A 12,397-nucleotide genomic window follows, 5' to 3' on the forward strand; every position below is an offset into this window, starting at 1 on the left:
TGCCTGAAGTCCAGTGTCAAGTACCCACAGTCAGTGATGGTGTGGGGTGCCATGTCAGCTGCTGGTGTTGGTCCACTGTGTTTCATCAAGGGCAGGGTCAATGCAGCTAGCTATCAGGAGATTTTGGAGCACTTCATGCTTCCATCGGCTGAAATGCTTTATGGAGATGAAGATTTCATTTTTCAGCACGACCTGGCACCTGCTCACAGTGCCAAAACCACTGGTAAATGGTTTACTGACCATGGTATTACTGTGCTCAATTGGCCTGCCAACTCTCCTGACCTGAACCCCATAGAGAATCTGTGGGATATTGTGAAGAGAAAGTTGAGAGACGCAAGACCCAACACTCTGGATGAGCTTAAGGCCGCTATTGAAGCATCCTGGGCCTCCATAACATCTCAGCAGTGTCACAGGCTGATTGCCTCCATGCCACGCCGCATTGAAGCAGTCATTTCTGCCAAAGGATTCCCGACCAAGTATTGAGTGCATAACTGAACATTATTATTTGATGGTTTTTTTGTTTGTTATTAAAAAACACTTTTATTTGATTGGACGGGTGAAATATGCTAATTTATTGAGACAGGTTTTTTGGGTTATCAGGAGTTGTATGCCAAAATCATCAGTATTAAAACAATAAAAGACCTGACAAATTTCAGTTGATGGATAATGAATCTATAATATATGAAAGTTTAATTGTAATCATTACATTATGGTAAATAATTAAATTTAACACTATATGCTAATTTTTTGAGAAGGACCTGTATCTGTATGTACCGGAGACCCCTTCTCCCTGGTAATGAATGGTGTCTGTATACAGCAGGAGGCTGTGGTTGCCCCCGTTTGGGTGCCATGTAGGGGGGCTACACATGTGTATATATCTGTATGTAACGGAGACCCCTTCTCCCTGGTAATGAATGGTGTCTGTGTACAGCAGGCGGCTGTGGTTGCCCCTGTCTGGGCGCCATGTAGGGGGGCTACACGTGTGTATATATCTGTATGTACCGGAGACCCCTTCTCCCTGGTAATGAATGGTGTCTGTATACAGTAGGCGGCTGTGGTTGCCCCCGTTTGGGCGCCATGTAGGGGGTCTACACGTGTATATATGTCTGTATGTACCGGAGACCCCTTCTCCCTGGTAATGAATGGTGTCTGTGTGCAGCAGGCGGCTGTGGTTGCCCCCGTTTGGGCGCCATGTAGGGGGGCTACACGTGTGTATATGTCTGTATGTACCGGAGACCCCTTCTCCCTGGTAATGAGTGGTGTCTGTATACAGCAGTCGGCTGTGGTTGCCCCTGTTTGGGCGCCATGTAGGGGGGCTACACGTGTGTATATATCTGTATGTACCGGAGACCCCTTCTCCCTGGTAATGAATGGTGTCTGTGTGCAGCAGGCGGCTGTGGTTGCCCCTGTTTGGGCACCATGTAGGGGGGGGCTACACGTGTGTATATGTCTGTATGTACCGGAGACCCCTTCTCCCTGGTAATGAATGGTGTCTGTGTGCAGCAGGCGGCTGTGGTTGCTCCTGTTTGGGCGCCATGTAGGGGGCTACACGTGTGTATATGTCTGTATGTACCGGAGACCCCTTCTCCCTGGTAATGAATGGTGTCTGTGTGCAGCAGGCGGCTGTGGTTGCCCCTGTTGGGCGCCATGTAGGGGGGCTACACGTGTGTATATATCTGTATGTACCGGAGACCCCTTCTCCCTGGTAATGAATGGTGTCTGTGTGTAGCAGGCGGCTGTGGTTGCCCCTGTTGGGCGCCATGTAGGGGGGCTACACGTGTGTATATGTCTGTATGTACCGGAGACCCCTTCTCCCTGGTAATGAATGGTGTCTGTATACAGCAGGAGGCTGTGGTTGCCCCCATTGGGCGCCATGTAGGGGGGCTACACGTGTGTATATGTCTGTATGTACCGGAGACCCCTTCTCCCTGGTAATGAATGGTGTCTGTGTGCAGCAGGCGGCTGTGGTTGCCCCTGTTTGGGCGCCATGTAGGGGGGCTACACGTGTGTATATGTCTGTATGTACCGGAGACCCCTTCTCCCTGGTAATGAATGGTGTCTGTATACAGCAGGAGGCTGTGGTTGCCCCTGTTTGGGCGCCATGTAGGGGGGGCTACACATGTGTATATGTCTGTATGTACCGGAGACCCCTTCTCCCTGGTAATGAATGGTGTCTGTGTGCAGCAGGCGGCTGTGGTTACCCCCGTTTGCGCGCCATGTAGGGGGGCTACACGTGTGTATATATCTGTATGTACCGAAGACCCCTTCTCCCTGGTAATGAATGGTGTCTGTGTGCAGCAGGCGGCTGTGGTTGCCCCTGTTTGGGCGCCATGTAGGGGGGCTACACGTGTGTATATGTCTGTATGCACCGGAGACCCTTTCTCCCTGGTAATGAACAGGGTGGATTGATTTAAATCACGCCGATTTAAATCATGATTTAAATCACTGATTTAAATCAAAAGGTTTTTTTTAATATAAATCACGATTAAAATGAGAAGTGAGAGCAGTGCGCATGTGCGCCCATAGTTACACGGACGAAACTAGGGGCAACGATCTAACGCCAGGGTGAGGGGGGGACCCCAAAGTAAGTAAAAATCTTTTTTGTTTTACTATATGGCAATAGGTAGGTGTTTAAAAGCAGCATGTCTTAATTGTAGAAACTATTAATAGCCTCCACATTTTGTTCATACTGCCCCTTTAATTCCACACTTCTAGCTTGGTTTCACTTTTGGTTTAGTTTCTTTTTCCATTCAGTTGACATGCCCAAACTTGTTGGATAGTCAGCATCCTACAGAAACCTCTGGAAGAGCATGGCATTGTGAATGTTACACATATACAGCCTTTATTCTACTGAGTTAAACAACTCAGCTTTATCTCATGATGGAAGAACCTTTGGATGGTAAAATATTTTCCTCAAAAAGCAGTTTATTGAAAGAAATCCGATTTAAATCAAAAAAATCCGATTTAAATCAAAAAAATCCGATTTTTTTGATTTTTTTAAAAAAACATTGATTTTTATCCACCCTGGTAATGAATGGTGTCTGTGTGCAGCAGGCGGCTGTGGTTGCCCCTGTTTGGGCACCATGTAGGGGGGCTACACGTGTGTATATATCTGTATGTACCGGAGACCCCTTCTCCCTGGTAATGAATGGTGTCTGTGTGCAGCAGGCGGCTGTGGTTACCCCCGTTTGGGCGCCATGTAGGGGGGCTACACGTGTGTATATGTCTGTATGTACCGGAGACCCCTTCTCCCTGGTAATGAATGGTGTCTGTGTGCAGCAGGCGGCTGTGGTTGCCCCTGTTTGGGCACCATGTAGGGGGGCTACACGTGTGTATATATCTGTATGTACCGGAGACCCCTTCTCCCTGGTAATGAATGGTGTCTGTGTGCAGCAGGCGGCTGTGGTTGCCCCTGTTTGGGCACCATGTAGGGGGGCTACACGTGTGTATATATCTGTATGTACCGGAGACCCCTTCTCCCTGGTAATGAATGGTGTCTGTGTGCAGCAGGCGGCTGTGGTTGCCCCTGTTTGGGCACCATGTAGGGGGGCTACACGTGTGTATATATCTGTATGTACCGGAGACCCCTTCTCCCTGGTAATGGTGTCTGTGTGCAGCAGGCGGCTGTGGTTACCCCGGTTTGGGCGCCATGTAGGGGGGCTACACGTGTGTATATGTCTGTATGTACCGGAGACCCCTTCTCCCTGGTAATGGTGTCTGTGTGCAGCAGGCGGCTGTGGTTACCCCGGTTTGGGCGCCATGTAGGGGGGCTACACGTGTGTATATATCTGTATGTACCGGAGACCCCTTCTCCCTGGTAATGGTGTCTGTGTGCAGCAGGCGGCTGTGGTTACCCCGGTTTGGGCGCCATGTAGGGGGGCTACACGTGTGTATATATCTGTATGTACCGGAGACCCCTTCTCCCTGGTAATGAATGGTGCCTGTGTGCAGCAGGCGGCTGTGGTTGCCCCTGTTTGGGCACCATGTAGGGGAGCTACACGTGTGTATATGTCTGTATGTACCGGAGACCCCTTCTCCCTGGTAATGAATGGTGTCTGTGTGTAGCAGGCGGCTGTGGTTACCCCCGTTTGGGCGCCATGTAGGGGGGCTACACGTGTGTATATGTCTGTATGTACCGGAGACCCCTTCTCCCTGGTAATGAATGGTGTCTGTGTGCAGCAGGCGGCTGTGGTTACCCCCTGTTTGGGCACCATGTAGGGGGGCTACACGTGTGTATATATCTGTATGTACCGGAGACCCCTTCTCCCTGGTAATGAATGGTGTCTGTGTGCAGCAGGCGGCTGTGGTTGCCCCTGTTTGGGCACCATGTAGGGGGGCTACACGTGTGTATATATCTGTATGTACCGGAGACCCCTTCTCCCTGGTAATGAATGGTGTCTGTGTGCAGCAGGCGGCTGTGGTTGCCCCTGTTTGGGCACCATGTAGGGGGGCTACACGTGTGTATATATCTGTATGTACCGGAGACCCCTTCTCCCTGGTAATGAATGGTGTCTGTGTGCAGCAGGCGGCTGTGGTTGCCCCTGTTTGGGCACCATGTAGGGGGGCTACACGTGTGTATATATCTGTATGTACCGGAGACCCCTTCTCCCTGGTAATGAATGGTGTCTGTGTGCAGCAGGCGGCTGTGGTTGCCCCTGTTTGGGCACCATGTAGGGGGGCTACACGTGTGTATATATCTGTATGTACCGGAGACCCCTTCTCCCTGGTAATGGTGTCTGTGTGCAGCAGTCGGCTGTGGTTGCCCCTGTTTGGGCACCATGTAGGGGAGCTACACGTGTGTATATGTCTGTATGTACCGGAGACCCCTTCTCCCTGGTAATGGTGTCTGTGTGCAGCAGGCGGCTGTGGTTGCCCCTGTTTGGGCGCCATGTAGGGGGGCTACACGTGTGTATATGTCTGTATGTACTGGAGACCCCTTCTCCCTGGTAATGAATGGTGTCTGTGTGTAGCAGGCGGCTGTGGTTACCCCCGTTTGGGCGCCATGTAGGGGGGCTACACGTGTGTATATGTCTGTATGTACCGGAGACCCCTTCTCCCTGGTAATGAATGGTGCCTGTGTGCAGCAGGCGGCTGTGGTTGCCCCTGTTTGGGCACCATGTAGGGGAGCTACACGTGTGTATATGTCTGTATGTACCGGAGACCCCTTCTCCCTGGTAATGAATGGTGCCTGTGTGCAGCAGGCGGCTGTGGTTGCCCCTGTTTGGGCACCATGTAGGGGAGCTACACGTGTGTATATGTCTGTATGTACCGGAGACCCCTTCTCCCTGGTAATGGTGTCTGTGTGCAGCAGGCGGCTGTGGTTGCCCCTGTTTGGGCGCCATGTAGGGGGGCTACACGTGTGTATATGTCTGTATGTACCGGAGACCCCTTCTCCCTGGTAATGAATGGTGTCTGTGTGCAGCAGGCGGCTGTGGTTACCCCCGTTTGGGCGCCATGTAGGGGGGCTACACGTGTGTATATATCTGTATGTACCGGAGACCCCTTCTCCCTGGTAATGAATGGTGTCTGTCTGCAGCAGGCGGCTGTGGTTGCCCCTGTTGGGCGCCATCTAGGGGGGCTACACGTGTGTGTGCGTGTGTGCCTTGCTGCCTGCCTACTCTGCTCAGCACCGAGTCCCTGTCATCCTACGTCGCCTTCGTCTCTCTCGCACTCTCATCCTCCCGGGCTTCCCTGCTGTCTCGCTGCCTGCTCTCTGACTGCTCTCTTCTCGCCTGCTCCTCGTTTATTGTCCTGCCCCTCTCCTGCTTCCCAGAGGATGAAAGGATGAAGCGGCAGCGGGCTCCTGGCATCGTCACCACCTGAAGCCCTATTGTTGGGGGGAGTCCATGACCGGCACACGCTGTCTCCTGGCTGTCATCTACCTCCGAGGGGCACGGTAAGGATATCAACGAGTATTGGGGAGGATTTGGTGGGGATGTTGGAAGAGACTTTAGACCAGCGGGAACAGGTGGTGTGTGATGGCCGGGCGGGGGTCACACCTGCCCTCAGTATGTCGGCCCCTCATTAACCCCTTTCCTGCCAGTGCAGCACAGTGAGGGTGATGGGTGTAATGGTGACGTGTGATGTCAGACATGTAAGGTCAGGTGTCTGTGGGGGGATTGTGATGACGGGCGCTATCCTGGGTGAATGGAGTATCTGACACATATGCCCGTGGCACAGCAGGGGCACCACATATATCTACATGCCAATGCAGCACCATCTCTCCCCGTAGGTCCCGTCCAGCCCCCCATAACAAGTCTCCTCTTCCTACGGAGGATGGGCGCTGAGGCTGGCACAGATTAGGGGGCCCAGTACATGGTACATATGATAAACAGAAGACCCCCAAATCCATATCATGGAGACCCATGTAATGGACCGAGCGCCTCTGGGTCACAATAACCATTGCTTGCCTAATGTGGCTGCGCGGAGGTGGATTGTCAGCTGTGTCTATGAACCTGGTGGGCTACACACAATTACTGGGGTCTTATGATGCCGTCTATAACAAGTCCGGAGGTTCCCCACTCCAATAGCGGCGAGTACAGGTGGGATGAAATAGTATTTGTGCCGCAGACCCCTTTATAAATACACCCGCCATCTTGGCGCTATATTTCCTCTTGTGCGCCGCAGTGAATTTTTATTGCCATTTCTAACTATTTAGGTAAAAACATAAATTTTTGTACATCCTACCGATATAATGTGCAAAGATGAGCGACGTGACCGACCGACCACATGATTGATATCAGCCACTCCACATATAACGCTCCGGTACTATTATAAGCTGAAGCCTACAGGGTCACCGGCCCTTTATCTGACAAGTCAATCATTGGGAGGATCAGAACCCTTCAATCTGGGACTGTAAAACTGTGGGGGTATATGGGAGTAGGGGGCACGCGAGCATCCGGAATAAGGAGCCTAATGTGGACGATTGTAACCGAAAACACCGAACAAAGATAAAAAGATAAAGATACCCCTCCACCTGACACTATAGACCCGAATGTACAGGAAGAAGAGCCGACACGGGGGAAGGGCAGCAGGACGAGCGAACAAAACATTGCCCCGCCATCAATATAGAATGTGTACGACCGATGGAGAATTCCTCCAAATATCTATGATATGTTGCATTATTTCCACAGGAGCAGTATTCTAGTAGTTATATTCTTGTACATAGGGGCAGTATTATAGTAGTTATATTCTTGTACATAGGGGCAGTATTATAGTAGTTATATTCTTGTACATAGGGGGCAGTATTCTAGTAGTTATATTCTTGTACATAGGGGCAGTATTATAGTAGTTATATTCTTGTACATAGGGAGCAGAATTATAGTAGTTATATTCTTGTACATAGGAGCAGTATTCTAGTAGTTATATCCTTGTACATAGGGGCAGTATTATTGTAGTTATATTCTTGTACATAGGAGCAGTATTATAGTAGTTATATTCTTGTACATAGTGGCAGTATTATAGTAGTTATATTCTTGTACATAGGAGCAGTATTATAGTAGTTATATTCTTGTACATAGGGGCAGTATTATAGTAGTTATATTCTTGTACATAGGAGCAGTATTATAGTAGTTATATTCTTGTACATAGGAGCAGTATTATAGTAGTTATATTCTTGTACATAGGAGCAGTATTATAGTAGTTATATTCTTGTACATAGGGGCAGTATTATAGTAGTTATATTCTTGTACATAGGAGCAGTATTATAGTAGTTATATTCTTGTACATAGGAGCAGTATTATAGTAGTTATATTCTTGTACATAGGAGCAGTATTATAGTAGTTATATTCTTGTACATAGGAGCAGTATTATAGTAGTTATATTCTTGTACATAGGAGCAGTATTATAGTAGTTATATTCTTGTACATAGGAGCAGTATTATAGTAGTTATATTCTTGTACATAGGAGCAGTATTATAGTAGTTATATTCTTGCACATAGGGGCAGTATTATAGTAGTTATATTCTTGTACATAGGAGCAGTATTATAGTAGTTATATTCTTGTACATAGGAGCAGTATTATAGTAGTTATAGTCTTGTACATAGGAGCAGTATTCTAGTAGTTATATTCTTGTACATAGGGGCAGTATTATAGTAGTTATATTCTTGTACATAGGAGCAGTATTATAGTAGTTATATTCTTGTACATTGGAGCAGTATTATAGTAGTTATATTCTTGTACATTGGAGCAGTATTATAGTAGTTATATTCTTGTACATTGGAGCAGTATTATAGTAGTTATATTCTTGTATATAGGAGCAGTATTATAGTAGTTATATTCTTGTACATAGGGAGCAGTATTATAGTAGTTATATTCTTGTACATAGGGGCAGTATTATAGTAGTTATATTCTTGTATATAGGAGCAGTATTATAGTAGTTATATTCTTGTACATAGGGGCAGTATTATAGTAGTTATATTCTTGTACATAGGAGGCAGTATTATAGTAGTTATATTCTTGTACATAGGGGCAGTATTATAGTAGTTATATTCTTGTACATAGGGGCAGTATTATAGTAGTTATATTCTTGTACATAGGGGGCAGTATTACAGTAGTTATATTCTTGTACATAGGGGCAGTATTATAGTAGTTATATTCTTGTACATAGGAGCAGTATTATAGTAGTTATATTCTTGTACATTGGAGCAGTATTATAGTAGTTATATTCTTGTACATTGGAGCAGTATTATAGTAGTTATATTCTTGTATATAGGAGCAGTATTATAGTAGTTATATTCTTGTATATAGGGAGCAGTATTATAGTAGTTATATTCTTGTACATAGGGGCAGTATTATAGTAGTTATATTCTTGTATATAGGAGCAGTATTATAGTAGTTATATTCTTGTACATAGGGGCAGTATTATAGTAGTTATATTCTTGTACATAGGAGGCAGTATTATAGTAGTTATATTCTTGTACATAGGGGCAGTATTATAGTAGTTATATTCTTGTACATAGGGGCAGTATTATAGTAGTTATATTCTTGTACATAGGGGGCAGTATTACAGTAGTTATATTCCTGTACATAGGGGCAGTATTATAGTAGTTATATTCTTGTACATAGGAGCAGTATTATAGTAGTTATATTCTTGTACATAGGGGCAGTATTATAGTAGTTATATTCTTGTACATAGGGGCAGTATTATAGTAGTTATATTTTTGTACATAGGGGCAGTATTATAGTAGTTATATTCTTGCACATAGGGGCAGTATTATAGTAGTTATATTCTTACACATAGAGGCAGTATTATAGTAGTTATATTCTTGCACATAGGGGCAGTATTATAAGTTATATTCTTCTACATAGGAGCAGCATTATATTAGTTATATTCTTCTATATAGGGGCAGTATTATAGTAGTTATATTATTGTACATAGGGCAGTATTCTAGTAGTTATATTCTGTACATAGGAGCAGTATTCTAGTAGTTATATTCTTGTACATAGGGGGCAGTATTATAATAGTTATATTCTTGTACATAGGAGCAGTATTATAGTAGTTATATTCTTGTATATAGGGGCAGTATTATAGTAGTTATATTATTGTACATAGGGACAGTATTATAGTAGTTATATTCTTGTACATAGGGGCAGTATTATAGTAGTTATATTCTTGTACATAGGGGCAGTATTATAGTAGTTATATTCTTGCACATAGGGGCAGTATTATAGTAGTTATATTATTGTACATACGGCAGTATTATAGTAGTTATATTCTGTACATAGGAGCAGTATTATAGTAGTTATATTCTTGTACATAGGGGGCAGTATTATAGTAGTTATATTCTTGCCCATAGGGGCAGTATTATAATAGTTATATTCTTCTACATAGGAGCAGTATTATAGTAGTTATATTCTTGTATATAGGGGCAGTATTATAGTAGTTATATTATTTTACATAGGGCAGTATTCTAGTTATATTCTGTACATAGGAGCAGTATTATAGTAGTTATATTCTTTTACATAGGGGGCAGTATTATAATAGTTATATTCTTGTACATAGGAGCAGTATTATAGTAGTTATATTCTTGTATATAGGTGCAGTATTATAATAGTTATATTCTTCTACATAGGAGCAGTATTATAGTAGTTATATTCTTGTATATAGGGGCAGTATTATAGTAGTTATATTCTTGTACACAGGAGCAGTATTATAGTAGTTATATTCTTGTACATAGGGGCAGTAATATAGTAGTTATATTCTTGTACATAGGGGGCAGTATTATAATAGTTATATTCTTGTACATAGGAGCAGTATTATAGTAGTTATATTCTTGTATATAGGGGCAGTATTATAGTAGTTATATTATTGTACATAGGGGCAGTATTATAGTAGTTATATTCTTGTACATAGGGGGCAGTATTATAATAGTTATATTCTTGTACATAGGAGCAGTATTATAGTAGTTATATTCTTGTACATAGGGGCAGTATTATAGTAGTTATATTCTTGTACATAGGGGGCAGTATTACAGTAGTTATATTCTTGTACATAGGGGCAGTATTATAGTAGTTATATTCTTGTACATAGGAGCAGTATTATAGTAGTTATATTCTTGTACATAGGGGCAGTATTATAGTAGTTATATTCTTGTACATAGGGGCAGTATTATAGTAGTTATATTTTTGTACATAGGGGCAGTATTATAGTAGTTATATTCTTGCACATAGGGGCAGTATTATAGTAGTTATATTCTTACACATAGAGGCAGTATTATAGTAGTTATATTCTTGCACATAGGGGCAGTATTATAAGTTATATTCTTCTACATAGGAGCAGTATTATATTAGTTATATTCTTCTATATAGGGGCAGTATTATAGTAGTTATATTATTGTACATAGGGCAGTATTCTAGTAGTTATATTCTGTACATAGGAGCAGTATTCTAGTAGTTATATTCTTGCACATAGGGGCAGTATTATAGTAGTTATATTCTTACACATAGAGGCAGTATTATAGTAGTTATATTCTTGCACATAGGGGCAGTATTATAAGTTATATTCTTCTACATAGGAGCAGCATTATATTAGTTATATTCTTCTATATAGGGGCAGTATTATAGTAGTTATATTATTGTACATAGGGCAGTATTCTAGTAGTTATATTCTGTACATAGGAGCAGTATTCTAGTAGTTATATTCTTGTACATAGGGGGCAGTATTATAATAGTTATATTCTTGTACATAGGAGCAGTATTATAGTAGTTATATTCTTGTATATAGGGGCAGTATTATAGTAGTTATATTATTGTACATAGGGACAGTATTATAGTAGTTATATTCTTGTACATAGGGGCAGTATTATAGTAGTTATATTCTTGTACATAGGGGCAGTATTATAGTAGTTATATTCTTGCACATAGGGGCAGTATTATAGTAGTTATATTATTGTACATACGGCAGTATTATAGTAGTTATATTCTGTACATAGGAGCAGTATTATAGTAGTTATATTCTTGTACATAGGGGGCAGTATTATAGTAGTTATATTCTTGCCCATAGGGGCAGTATTATAATAGTTATATTCTTCTACATAGGAGCAGTATTATAGTAGTTATATTCTTGTATATAGGGGCAGTATTATAGTAGTTATATTATTTTACATAGGGCAGTATTCTAGTTATATTCTGTACATAGGAGCAGTATTATAGTAGTTATATTCTTTTACATAGGGGGCAGTATTATAATAGTTATATTCTTGTACATAGGAGCAGTATTATAGTAGTTATATTCTTGTATATAGGTGCAGTATTATAATAGTTATATTCTTCTACATAGGAGCAGTATTATAGTAGTTATATTCTTGTATATAGGGGCAGTATTATAGTAGTTATATTCTTGTACACAGGAGCAGTATTATAGTAGTTATATTCTTGTACATAGGGGCAGTAATATAGTAGTTATATTCTTGTACATAGGGGGCAGTATTATAATAGTTATATTCTTGTACATAGGAGCAGTATTATAGTAGTTATATTCTTGTATATAGGGGCAGTATTATAGTAGTTATATTATTGTACATAGGGGCAGTATTATAGTAGTTATATTCTTGTACATAGGGGGCAGTATTATAATAGTTATATTCTTGTACATAGGAGCAGTATTATAGTAGTTATATTCTTGTATATAGGGGCAGTATTATAATAGTTATATTCTTCTACATAGGAGCAGTATTATAGTAGTTATATTCTTCTATATAGGGGAAGTATTATAGTAGTTATATTCTTGTACATAGGAGCAGTATTATAGTAGTTATATTCTTGTACATAGGAGCAGTATTATAGTAGTTATATTCTTGTACATAGGAGCAGTATTATAGTAGTTATATTCCTGTACATAGGGGCAGTATTATAGTAGTTATATTCTTGTACATAGGGGCAGTATTATAGTAGTTAT

General features: G+C 42.4%; 2 protein-coding genes across 2 annotated transcripts in view; one reads left to right on the top strand and one right to left on the bottom strand.

Moving 5' to 3' along the window:
- The window catches only part of CACNA2D4 (calcium voltage-gated channel auxiliary subunit alpha2delta 4), a 134,178-nt gene that overhangs the window by 34,270 nt on the left and 87,511 nt on the right, over positions 1-12,397 (bottom strand). The gene's annotated exons all lie outside the window — the stretch shown is intronic.
- Positions 5,546-12,397, top strand: part of LRTM2 (leucine rich repeat transmembrane protein 2) — a 44,029-nt gene continuing 37,177 nt past the window's right edge. Inside the window, exon 1 of the mRNA XM_077267060.1 lies at positions 5,546-5,896. The gene's annotated coding sequence lies outside the window, so the exon portion shown is untranslated. The remainder of the gene's footprint in view (positions 5,897-12,397) is intronic.

Source organism: Ranitomeya variabilis, chromosome 5, assembly GCF_051348905.1.
Source record: "Ranitomeya variabilis isolate aRanVar5 chromosome 5, aRanVar5.hap1, whole genome shotgun sequence".
Taxonomy (NCBI): domain Eukaryota; kingdom Metazoa; phylum Chordata; class Amphibia; order Anura; family Dendrobatidae; genus Ranitomeya; species Ranitomeya variabilis.